Genomic DNA, 13,107 nt, shown 5'->3' with positions numbered 1-13,107 from the left:
AAAATCAGCAATATTTTAGTCAAAAGTCATAAAATTCTATTTCACCAGCTCAGTCTCATGTACTTTATCTTCTGTTGTGGTTTGATTTTCCTGATTAAATTCTGGGATATAATATTCAACTCCAGACTTGTCCCTATGATTAAGTGCAGATTTCATGGAATAGATTATCAATGCCCTTATGAATCTCTTCGCTTTCTGGGATACCAATTATCCAGATGTTTGGACATTTGATAGTATCTAGTATTTCTTATATATTATTCTCAAATTTTTTAGCTATTTTCTCAGTCTTCGTAGTTGATTTTTCTAGGTAAACAATTTTCTCTTCTATGTCTGAGATTCTATCTTCTATATGATCTAATCTGCTTTTAATAGTTTCAAGGGAGATTTTTACTTCCTGTATTATAGCCTTTATCTCTAACAGGTCCCTTTGATTCTTTTTTAAAGTGTGTAATTCCTCTTTTAGATCTTACAAGAATTTCCTCACCTCCTGGAACTCATCATCTCCTTTCTTCTTTCTCTTCTGCAGTTCATTGTCTCTCTTCTCTTCCATCTCTGTTAGCTTCACCATTATGAATATTCTAAATTCTTTATCAGACATTTCCATGACTTCCATTAAACTGTCTGTGGATGAAGAGGAGTTATTCTTTTCCTTGGGAGGAGAGGTATTTTCTTGCTTTCCCATATTTCTTGTGGTCCTGCGGTGATTTCTAGTCATCTGATGGATGGTGGGTTTCTTCCTAATTGTTGAAGTTCAATCTGAGCATTCAGGAGAGTGCAGAAAGAGGTGATCTGGAATCTCTTTGCCATTTCATTGTGATCCCTTTATGCAGCAGATTCAGTAGATATTGAGGAATATATTAACCTTAGTAGTATTTGGATGTTTGGCTAAAGTTCCATTAGATCCATCTAGAAACACAGTAAATGGAGATGATGGGTGGAGAGATGAAATAAAAAGAAAAGGAAACAGACAGAAAGAAACAACAATGAGAACAACAAAGACACAGAGAAAAAGAAGAAGGAAGGAAACTAAAAAAATATATATTTTTTTAAAAACACAAAATAAATCCCTAGTCAGGAGCCATGAGGAACCTTCATCTGAAGACCTGCCTCTTGTCTCTCCTGCCAGGGTGGGAGGTGGAGAGAGGATTATTAACAAGACAAAGACGGAGTTGAGAAGAAGAGAATATTTTGCCTTTAAAAAAATTTAAAAAGAAAAAATTACCAAAAAAATGAGAAGACAGAAGCAGAGAGACAGAGACACAGAGTTAGAGATAGAGAGAAGGCTAGAGGAGCTCCCTACCACTCAGGTTTGTGGGCTGGAGGCAGAGTTATCAGTAGGGAATCTTCATTTCTCTTTTACCCTGAAATCACTAGTTCTCAGGAGCCATGAGAAATCTCCATTTTTTATATTTTTTAATCTTTACCATTCTTACAGAGGTTAGGTGGAATCTAATTGTGGTTTTGATCTACATCTCCCTTATGATGAGAGATGTTGAGTATTTTTTCATATGCTTTTTGGCTGTTCATAATTTTCCTTAGAGAGTTTTTTGTTCAGCTCATTTTCCTGTCTTTAAATTGGGTTGATATTTTTTTTTTTCTTTTTGGCTAAGTCACTTGAGTTCCCTGTGTATTCTAGTTATCAGTCTCTTATCTGAGGCATAGTTTACAAAAGTCTTCTCCTATTCTGATGGTTGTTGATTCACACTAATTATTGTGTCTGTTGCTGTCCAGAAACTTCTTAATTTGATGTAATCCCGCTTGTGTATTTTTGGGATTATTTCCTGTACTTCGGTTTACTTAAGAAGTCTTTGCCTACCCCAATGTTTTCCATAGTGTCCCCAATGATTTCCAGCAGTAGTTTTATAGTTTGAGGTCATAGGTTTAGATCTTTGATCCATTTTAAGTTGATTTTGTAAACCATTAAGATGGGGGTACAATTTCATCTTTCTGCAAGTGGATATTCTTTTTTTACAGCACCATTTACCTAAAGAAGTTTTCCTTTCCCACTGGATTAACTGATATTTTTTGTCAAAAATCAGTTGACTGTATGGTTTTGGGTTTATTTCTGAAGTCTGTTCTGTTTCATTGGTCCTCCTGTCTGTTTTTGTGGTAAAAACATGCTGTTTGGTTATCACAGATTTATATTATGTTTTGGGGTCAGGGAGAAAGATGCCACCCACTGCACAGTTCTTGCACAGGATTACTTTGGCGATACAGGATCTTTTATGATTCCAGACAAATTCTATGATTGTCTTTTCTAGATCTGTGAAGAATGTCTCTAGTAATTTGATTGGAATTGCATTAGATATGTAGATTAATTTGGGTAGAATTGCCATTTTGATTATATTAATTATTTCAATCTAGGAACATGAGATATCCTTCTACTTTTTTTGTGTCATTTTCAATTTCTTTTTTAGGTTTTCATAGTTTTCTTGTAAAGGTCTTTGACTTCCTTGTTTAGGTTTATCCCTAAGTATCTTATACATTTTGTGGCTACTGTAAAAGGGATTTTTGCCTTCAGTTCTACCTCGGTTAGCTTTTTTATATATAAAAATGCTATCAATTTTTGGATGTTGATTTTTTTTATCCTGTCTTTGTTACTTCAAGAAGTTTTTTCATGAGTATTTCAAATAAAGATATTTTCAACTCTCCTTTCCCTATTTGAATGCCTTTTATATTATTCTCTTTTCTGATTGTATTGGCTAAAACTTACAGCACTATATTGAAAAGGAGTGGAAAAAGTGGGCAGCATTGTTCAGTACCAGTTTTTAATGGAAAAACTTTCAGCTTTTCCCTGTTCATTACAATGTTAGCTATAGGTTTTCACATATGGCCTTTGTTGTGTTGAGAAATGACACTTTTATGCCAATTTGGCTAAGAGTCTTAATCATGAGGGGATATATTTTGTCGAATGCTTTTTGTGCATCCGTTAAGATGATCATATAGTTTTTATCATTCATTTTGTTAATATGGTGTATTACATTTATGGTTTTGAGTGCATTGAAACCACCCTTGCTTGAATCCCTGGGATAAAACCTACCTGGTCATGATGAATAATTTTTTTATATGTTGTTGGATACAATTTGCTAGTATCTTGTTGAGAATTTTTGCATCTGTATTCACCAGATATCTGTCTATAGTCTTCCATTTTTATCAAGTTTTTATCTGTTTTGGGAATGAGGAGGATGGAGGCTTCGTAAAATAAGTTTGGGTGGATTCCATCCTTTTGGATCTTTAGGAATACTTTGAGTAGAATGAGGGTTAACTCTTATTTAAAAGTTCTGTAGAATTCAGAAGTAAATTCATCAGGATCTGGGATTTCCTTTTTTGGGAGGTTATTTATTACCGATTCAATCTTACTTCTTGTTATGCACCTATTCAGGCTTTCTACATCCTCCTGATTCAGCCTTGGTAGATTATATGTGTCCAGGAATTTGTCCATCTTCTCCAGGTTCTCTTGTTTGTTGACATGCAATCATTCATAGTAATCTCTAATGATGTTTTGTACTTCTATTGTATCTGTTGTGAATTTGATTAATCTGGTTCTTTTTTCTTCTTAATCAGTCTATCTAATGGTTTGCCAATCTTGTTAATTTTTTCAAAGAACCAGGTTTTGTTTTAATTTACTTTCTATATAGTTCATTTATTTTCTATTTAATTTATTTCTGCTCAAATCTTTATTATTTCTTCTCTTCTGGAATTTTTTGGATTTTTTTTTGTTGTTGTTTGTTTTTCCAGTTCCCTGAGGCATGATGTTAGGTTGTCTATTTGCCACCTTCCCATCTTTTTCTTATGCACACTAATTGCGGTAAATTTCCTTTTTATGACTGCTTTTGTGGTGTCCCATAGATTATGTAAACTCGAGCACTCATTATCATTTGTTTCTATAAGTCTTTTTATTTCAGTTTGAATTTCTTTAGTAGTTGAAAAGTCATTCAGACATAGGTTGTTTAGTTTCCATATGTTTGCATATTTTTCAAGGATTCTTCCTGAAATCAGTATCAAGTTTAATTCTATCATGGTCAGAGAAAATGCTGAATATAGTTTCTATGCCTTTGAATCAGTAAAGGCTTGATTTGTGCCCTAGTATATGATCAATCTTTGAAAAGGTTTTGTACAGGGGTGAGAAAAATGTGTACTTTGTAGTTTTAGGGTGGGAAGTTCTATAGATGTCTGTAAAGTTCATTTGATTTATGATATTATTTGGTTCCTGTATCTCTAAAGGAGATAATTGTTGAGATCCCCAACAATTATAAAATTATAGTGTTTCAACCTATCTCTCTTTTTAGATCTAGCAGTATTTCCTTCATGTATTCGGGTGCTCCTGAGTTGGGTCCATAGGTACTTATAAGCATCATTTCTCCTTGATGTGTTACCCCTTTTACTACTATATAATGTGCTTTTTTGTCTCTTCTTCTTCTTCTTTTTTTTTTTTTTTGGCTTAAAGCCTGTGTTGTCTGAAATCAGTATCACGATTCTAGCCCTTTTTGATTTCCGTTTGCATAGAATACCTTTTTCAACCCTTCACTTTTAGTCTGTGTATGTCTTTATCCATGAGATGTATTTATTGTAAACATCAGATATAGACTTTCTTCTTCTTTAAATCTATTCAGCCAGTCTGTGCCTTTTGATTTGAGAACTTAATTCATTAACATTCAACGTTATTGTCGATATTTCCAGACTTGTTCCTATCATTGAGTTAGTCATTTTCTTGTTTGTCTTTTTGTTGTTGTTGTTGTTTGTTTGTTTTGTTTTGTTCTATTATTTCTGTCTGTCTGACTTTAATTTTCCTGGACATCCTTTGGAACTTCTTGAAGAACTGGCCTGGTGTTGGTTAATTCTTTCAGGTTTTGTTTATCTGAGAATGTTTATATCTTTTCTTTCCATATGAAAGATAATTTTGCTGGGTGTAGTAATCTTGGTTGAAATTGTTTTTCATTTAGCACTTTGAATGTATTTTCCCATTCTTTCCTTGCCTGCATTGTTTCCAACATGAGATCCGATGTTAACCTGATGGGCAGCCTTTGTAATTAACTTGACATTTCTCTCTTGCCAATTTTAGTATTTCGTCTTTGTGATTTTGGTCAATCTGGCTATGATGTGCCTTGGAGAATATCTTCTTAGGTTGATTCTACTTGGGGTCCTTTATAATTCTTGGGTCTGGATTTTTGAATGCCTCTTAAGGATTGGAAAGTTTTCTTTCAGGATTTCATGGAACAGATTATCAATGCCCTTATTATTTTCTTCACCTTCTGGGATACTTATATGGATGTTTCAGTGCTTAATGGTATCTAGTATTTCTCATATATAGTCTTTATTGTTCTTGGTTATTTTCTCAGTCTTTCTGATAATCTTTTCAAGGTCAGAGGTTTTGTCTTCTACATTTGAGATTCGACCTCTGCGTGATCTAATCTGCTTTAATACTTTCAAGGGAGGTTTTGATTTCCTGTATTACAGTCTTCATCTCTACCAATTCCATTTGATTCATTTTTATGGTGTCGATTACTTATTTCAAATCATGAATGGACTACCTCATCTCCTGGATCTCATTGTCTCTTTTCTTTTGCATCTGGAGTTTGTTGTCTCTTTTCTCTTGCATCTCATTTAGTTTTAGTCTGAATTGTTTATCTGACATTTCCATGAGTCTCGTAGTATTTTCTGTGGGTGATGAGGAATTGATGTTTTCCCTTGATATTTTCTTGGTCTCTTACATTTCTTGTGCCTCTGTGATGGTTTCTAGTCATCAGGTGAATTGTATGTTTTTTCCTAAATTCTTCAAATTACTTCTGAGTGTTCAAAGGCAAGCAGGGGGACATGATGATTGACAATTCCACTGCTGTTCTACCTTCCTGCTCACCCAGCAACCTGTACTATTGTCTCTGTACTTGGATAATTCAAAATCCTCCTACTTTCTAGAGAACAGGTGCACCTGGGGCTGAGCTTCTGAGTTTCAATTGAGGAAGAGAGAAGTGGTTACGTGGTGCACAATACCAACTGCACACTTTAAGAAATGCTGAAGTCTGAGAATTGAGAGGCATGTGGCAGGGGATAAGCCACAGTTTCTCTGTAGGTCATTGACCCTGCCACTCAGGCCTATGACTGGGGCAGATGTCCTGATGGTACGGATGTCCTGATGGTACAGAGACTGGGGCAAGATGGGCTTCTCCAAGTTCCAACGAACACACCTGAGAGTTCCAAGACATGTGAGAAAGGGGATAAGCCATGCTCTGTAACACCCCTTAAAGATGCAAACAGTTCACAAAGCAGCAAGACCACCTGGGATGAATCCCCAGATGGCACGAGGACCATGGCAAGATGGAGTTCTTCAAGTTCCATTAAACACACCTGAGAGTTTCAAGGTGCATGGGAAAGGGAATGAGCCATGCTCTGTAGCAGCTTCAAAGGGCTCACTGAGCAGCAAGATCATCCGGGGTGGATGTCCCAATGGCATGGGGGCCAGGGCAAGATGGGCTTCTCCTAAACCTCTATTCTTTTAAATTCACCCAGTCTTAGATATTTCTGTTAAGAATGCAATAACAAGCTAAGACACCTACAGATAGGCTTTATTGAACATATTTATAATTACATTAATTATTCTTATATATCGATAATAGATGTGTTAATTCCTTTATCTTCAATGTATGTTTAACATTTTTAGTTAAGTCCTTTCTCTGCCATTGTTTTAGGACATTTAAAAGAATAATTTACACTTTACATATGTTTTAACATAAAATAATATTCTATGTTTTAAATTTCCATATCGGCTTTCCATATGCATATTATTTCTGCAACAAATTTCCAGTTTTATCCACTTAGGCTCTCTCTTTTTTCTTAGTCTGTCAAGTTTGTTTGGCTTTTCAAAAAATAACTTTCTTTTTTTATTTTTTGTCTCATTTGTTTACTTCTTTTCTAACCTTTATTATTTATTCTAATTTTCTGATTAGTTTTTTTCTTTCCGATTTTTCTAATTCATTGAGGTGGGTCATTAAATTAATTTACATATTTCTTTTTATTTCTTTCTTTCTGTCTTTTCGTATTAAGACACTTAATGCTATAAGCTTCCCTCTTAGAACTGCTTTTGCTGTATTCCATGATTTTGGTATATTGTGTGTTTATTTTCATTTGTTCCCACAAATTTTAAAATTTCCATCTTTATTTTTTCCAATGGTCACCCTGGCGTATATTGTTTAGTTTTCATATATTTGTGTGATTTCCAATGTTCTTCTTCTTAATGAAAGTTTTATTTTATTGTGATCAGCAAAATAAATCATAATAATATTATCACAATACTATTAACTTTTGGGGCCAGCAGTGGTTATGTCACTGGATTCCCACATGGCTGACCATGGTTCACATCCTGAACCAGTGACTTGAAACTTATGCTAGGTACATGTGTGTGCATACCCAAGATCCTAGGAGAATGGAGGAGAAGGGATTGCCATCCTTCCTGGGGGGGAGTAATTTTTCACATTCCCTCTCATTGTCTCTCTCTCTCTGTCTCCACTGAGGGCACGTTCCCTATTGCAAAAGCCTCTTTAAAAAATAATGTTAACATTTACAGTCTAAGAGGTAGCCACATGGACATATAAAAAGGCAATTAGATAACTCAAAACTAGGCTAGGTTTAGGATATAGATATAAAAAAAATAGATCTAAAACATTTTGTTAACCAGATGATATTTAAAATCATGGTATTAGATGATGTAACCTAGTTAAAATGTATAGATAGGGGAACAATTTACTTGGCATGGAGTACCAGATCACCCCAAAATTTAAAAGTTGATCTAAGGAGGAGGATGATTTAAAAGAGACTGAGATAGAATGACCAGTGGTAGAAAATTAGCTCCTCATAAAAGATAGGAGAAGTGTTTCAAGAAGCAATCAATGGTATTAAATTATTTTTTTCTTTTTCTGGAGAGGTTTTTGCTATAGGGCATGTGCGCTTGCCAGCCAGACAGAGAGAGACAGAGAGACAGAAAGTGAGAAACCCCCCCCCCGGGGGATGGTCATGCTGCAATCCCTTCTCCTCCATTCTCCTCTTGGGATCTTGGGAATGCATGCACTTGTGCCCGGTGTGAGTTTAAGTCACCGGGTCCGGCAACATAGCCATTACGCTAACTGCTGGTCCCAATGGTATTAAATATTCTTAAGAGGTCAAGTAAGATAAAAATCAGATGTATCCATAGAATTTAGCAAAATGGAGATCATTATTTACCTTGATAAGAACAGTCTCTGGAATGGTATAAAGGAAAATCTATCTGGAGTAAGATGAGGAGATAGAGTATGAAGTGAAAAAGTAAAGGCAAGATTTTCATTGTGAAGAGGATAAAAATGTAGTGGTAATTGGAGGGGATGTAGGATCAACAAAAAGCATTTTTAAAAAAATAGTATACTTCAGAAAGGGGAGGGGAAGATGTTCTGGTCAGTTGCATTGCTAATAAAAGTAACTACTAGAAACTGGGTGGTTTATAAAAACATGAATTTATGTAGCTCACAGTTTGGAGTTCTAAGGTCCAGGGGCCAATTCTGGTGGGGCTACATTACAAAATGGTAGAGGGTAAGAGAGAGTGTATTATGTTCCATGTTCATTTCTGTCTCATTTTCTCTCCTTATAAACCCACCAAGGGTCAATCATAAGGTCCCCACCCTGATGACCTTAATCCTAATTTCTTCTTCAAAAATCTACCTCTTGACACCATAATTGATGCAATTTTTCACCCTCTTAAACACATTACAGTAGCTCAACACATGAATTTTGGAAAGATACATTCAAACCATAGCAGAGGAGTAGGGAGGAGAGAAGAGAAAAGTGATAAGGGAGAATAGAAGGTGCAGAGAAAGAGAAAAAACAATCAGTTCAGAAGAATGATTTTGAGCAGATGAGAATTTCTGGAATCCAACAAACAAGTTGATTTAAGCTTGGAAAGTCCAGTCATAATTACAGGAAGGAAGGGGAAGCATCTGTACAAGTGGAGGTTTATTGATAGATTTGTGGAGGGAAGAAAAGAGAGTATATGTTGAATTGCTTCTTTTTTCTTTTTTCTAAGTATGAAGTAAGATTATCAGCTGAATATGAAGGAGGAAAAATCATGTGAAGTTCAAAGTCTTGAGATAACCAATTTGAAGAGTACTAGAACAAAAATCAGAAAAAATAAGGAAAGACTGTTAAATTCTGTCAAGTAATCATTTTATATTTTTATTCATGCATATATAGTGAGATCAGTCAGCCTGATTTTAAATTATTCTTGGAGCCGAATGGTGGCACAGTGGCAATGCAAAGCTTTGCAAAGCTAACCCACAAGGAAGGTTCTGGGTTAATATCCAGAGACCTCTGCAAACAAATTTGGCATGTGCCAATGACCTAGGGTTGGCTATAGCTGGAGATGGATAATGGTATAAAAACCAGCATGATGAAAGAAATTAGGGAGAAAAATAGAGAGGCAAGACACTTTTGGGACACAGAAATGGATTATTTGTTGATGATAACATGTTTAGTATTCTCAGATGGACTGGTGTGAGGTGTATTTGTGTTGAATAAATTAACTTTACAAGCCAGGTGATGTACAGTGGTTGAATAAATCAATTTTAAAAATTGAATCTACTTGATCATCTACTAATTGAGAAATGAATGGATAAATTCATCAAAATTTTTCTTAAAAAAGCCTTTTGAGGGATGTCTCTCTTCCTTTCTGTTTTTTTTTCTCTCTCTCTCTCATTCATCAGAGAAAAAAACAAATTTTTAAAATATTCTTCAGTAAAGTTTCATGGGGTGCAAACATGGAAGAGGAAGATAGGTAGGTTTAAGTAGAGTTAGGCTTTGCCAAGAAAGTAAGATGGAGGATAATAAAAGTGAAAGAAATAATTGTTTGTAACAGTGCTTATAATGATGAGTAATGAATTCTAAATTGGGTGCACAGGAATGAGACTATGACAGGGTAAAGTATAGTGCTTAATGGTGAAAAAGTGGCCCAGTGCTGGATTGAAAATCTTACACTTTGGGGTTAGACAGTCATATAAATAATTAACCATAAAACAATGTGATATATCCTATCTTTAGGCAAGTTTAGAGTCTTGTGGGGATAATTAATTCTGCCTGGGGGCAGGGGTTGGGGAATATATCTAATACACTTACTACACTCTAAGAATTATGCCACATCTTTAGAGCAGAGGTGGCCCTTTTATTACCTAAGCTGTAAATAACCTTTAGAATGTGGAGAGCTAGTCACAGGCTGTTGAGAGCATCTGCATGTTTTTCTATAATCCTCCTTTATGGTAGGATCAGAGATGTCATCTAGGAAGCTATTATCGTAATCTGGGCACACAGACTTTCAAATGATAATTGAGATGAAGAAATGAAACCTCATTGAAAAAAAGGGGGAAAAAAGAGGTAAACATGTAGTTTGGGAGGCTAGAAGAAATAGTTAATACCGCTGTTAAGAGAAAGAACCTGTCTGGGAGAAAAATGGTTGGCACTGGAAACACAAGACATAAGGTGATGATAAAGTATGTTGTGGAAAAAGGTGGAAATGCAGAGTTGATGTGCCAGGACTAGAAATGAAGACCGGAAGCCACAAGAGTGGCAGTAATAGCTGAACACCACATTTATCAAGACACTTCCCTGCCAGAGAACCTGTGATGTTCACCCGTGTTACCAACTAATGCTCCTATAATCTGTTCCAGTCGAGGCATCGCACCTCTTCCCTCCCTCCTTCCCTAGTCAGCTCAGACTTCTCATCATCCCACATATCCCTGCCTATTCCCACTCTCTGTTTTAATTGCTATTTCCTTCATCTGGAATATTTTTCTTGCTTCCTTAGTGTATATGCAAATCTTACCCATTTAAAAATTCACTTTTTCCAAAAGCCCTATGCTAAACCTGAATTATAAAAATAAGATAGACACATTAATTCTTTTTAGCTATGTCTAGTGCTTGTTGTATTTTTCCCTTAATTTTCCATGTGGTTAGTTTTATCTTTCCAGATGGGCTTATTGGCAGTAACAGGGTAGCTTGTGGAGCACTGGCTGGACTTGGAATCCTGAATTCTGGCTTCAAGTCACATTCAGCTACTTATTTGCTTCATGGCATAGTGCAGGACATTTTCCTAATCTGGTTTCTTCATCTGCAGTAGGAGGATTGCAGTTCTAAACCTACAGGTTTATTGTGAAGATTAGTGAAATAATATGATAGAGTTCTTTGTGTGGACAATAAAATTCATGCTACCAAGTTGTGATGGTTTATTTTATGTGTCAAATTGGGTAGGTCATGGTACCCAGATATTTAGTCACACATTATTTAGGCGTTTCAATGAAGGTATTTTTTTAGATGAGGTTGACATTGAAATCAGAATATGACCCTCCATAATGTGAGTGGGCCTTCAAATCAGTTAAAGACATCAGTACAAAGATTGATTTCCTTGGAAGAAGAAGGAATTCTGCAAGCAGACTGCCTTTGGACTGGAACTGCAACTCTTCCCTGTATCTCCATCCTGCTAACCTACCCTGAAGATTCTGTACTTGCCAGTCTTCCTGATCATGAGAGCCACTTCCTTCGCATCTCTCTCTCCTAATAAACACACACACTTTCATATACCCGCCCCTGCATCCTTTTACCTCTGTTTCTCCAGATAAATCTGACCAATAAACTGGCTTAACCATAAAGAAAATTATCATAGAGTATTACGCATAATAACAAAGTTCTAGGAAGCTAAGGGAGCTGACTTTGGATGGTACACAGACAGGAACAACGAAGCTGGCAGGAATTCTAAACTATAGTACCTACAAATTCCTGACTGCAGGAAAATATGAAAATGTAGTTTCGGGACCAGCAGTTAGTGTAATGGCTATGTCACTGGACTCCCACGTATTCGACCGCTGTTCGTGTCCCGGACCCGGTGGCTTAAAACTCACGCCGGGCATGTGTGCGTGCATGCCCAAGATCCTGAGAGGAGAATGGAGGAGAAGGGATTGCGGCGTGGCCATCCCCCGTGGGGGGTGATTTCTTGCTTTCTGTCTCTCTGTCTGGGCGAGCGCACGCGCCCTATAGCAAAAACCGCTCCAAAAAAAAAAAAAAGAGAAAATGTAGTTTCCAGCTTTGAAGTTTTATTTTATAGGAAAGTATGCTCAGAGGGGTTGTCACAGAGCTGAATGGACCGATTTGCAGTGTCTGCACCAATGGTCAGTATGGGTGTAACGAGTATCTTGCTTGCCATAAGCAAATGCCCACCATGTAACTGTGAAGCTGTGGGCTTCTCGAGAACAGAGGTCACGTACTGTACTCTTTTGCATACTTCTCAGGACCAAGCTTCCATGTCCAGGTCACAAAGTCTTTATAAGCCACCTTCATTTTGGTTTCATGTTCCTTGTATTTGCCTTCAACCATGTTGTCACATTTTAAAATGTAATTTCTCCCAGGACCAATATCTCATTTATTCCTAAAATGACATTTTAGTCACTATTCAAGTAGTAGGCACCATTCTATTGCTTTTAGGACATTTGTATCAAATGTTTGATTTATTTATCAACTTATTAATTTGTAGGTCAGTTGATTTAACATGTGGAATATATTGATGGAGTAATTTTCACAGCATGCTATATCACAGACACTGATATTGCTGAACTTGGTAATTGCAAATGAATAAAAGAGAATAAGTGGGGACCAGCACTTGGCATAATGGCTACGCTGCTAGACTCCCACATAGCTGACCGCAGTTTGACTCCCGGATTCCATGGCTTAAACTCAAACCAGGTGCGTGTGTGTGCCCAAGATCCTGAGAGGAAAATGGAGGAGAAGAGATTTCAGTGCGGCCATCCCCCATGGGGGAGTGATTTCTTGCTTTCTGTCTCTCTCTCTCTGTCTTTCTGGAGAGCGAACACACCCTATAGCAAAACTCTCTCTCAAAAAAAAAAATAGACAGAGAGAGAATAAGTGTATTTTAAAAGTGTATTTTAATTACTAATGAAGTTAACTAAGGTTCAGGGTTGAGAGTATGGCTTCTGTTTAAAATTCTGCATCAATTTGCTAGTCTCTCTTTTTTTTTTTTTATTAGAGAGAAGTTTGCTATAGGTTGTGTGCACTTACCAGACACACACACACACACACACACAGAAA

The 13,107-nt window shown here is 36.4% G+C and overlaps 1 pseudogene; it reads right to left on the bottom strand.

Annotated features, from left to right (window-relative positions):
* LOC102502255 (protein MEMO1-like) overlaps nt 1-12,378 on the bottom strand; it is a 20,303-nt pseudogene extending 7,925 nt beyond the window's left edge.
* Nucleotides 12,379-13,107: the final 729 nt, after the last annotated feature.

The sequence above is a fragment of the Tupaia chinensis genome, unplaced genomic scaffold (genome assembly GCF_000334495.1).
Source record: "Tupaia chinensis unplaced genomic scaffold, TupChi_1.0 Scaffold145147_1, whole genome shotgun sequence".
Classification (NCBI taxonomy): Eukaryota; Metazoa; Chordata; class Mammalia; order Scandentia; family Tupaiidae; genus Tupaia; species Tupaia belangeri.
The sequence above is the reverse complement of the archived record's forward strand: the minus strand, read 5'-3'. Positions and strand labels throughout refer to the sequence as shown.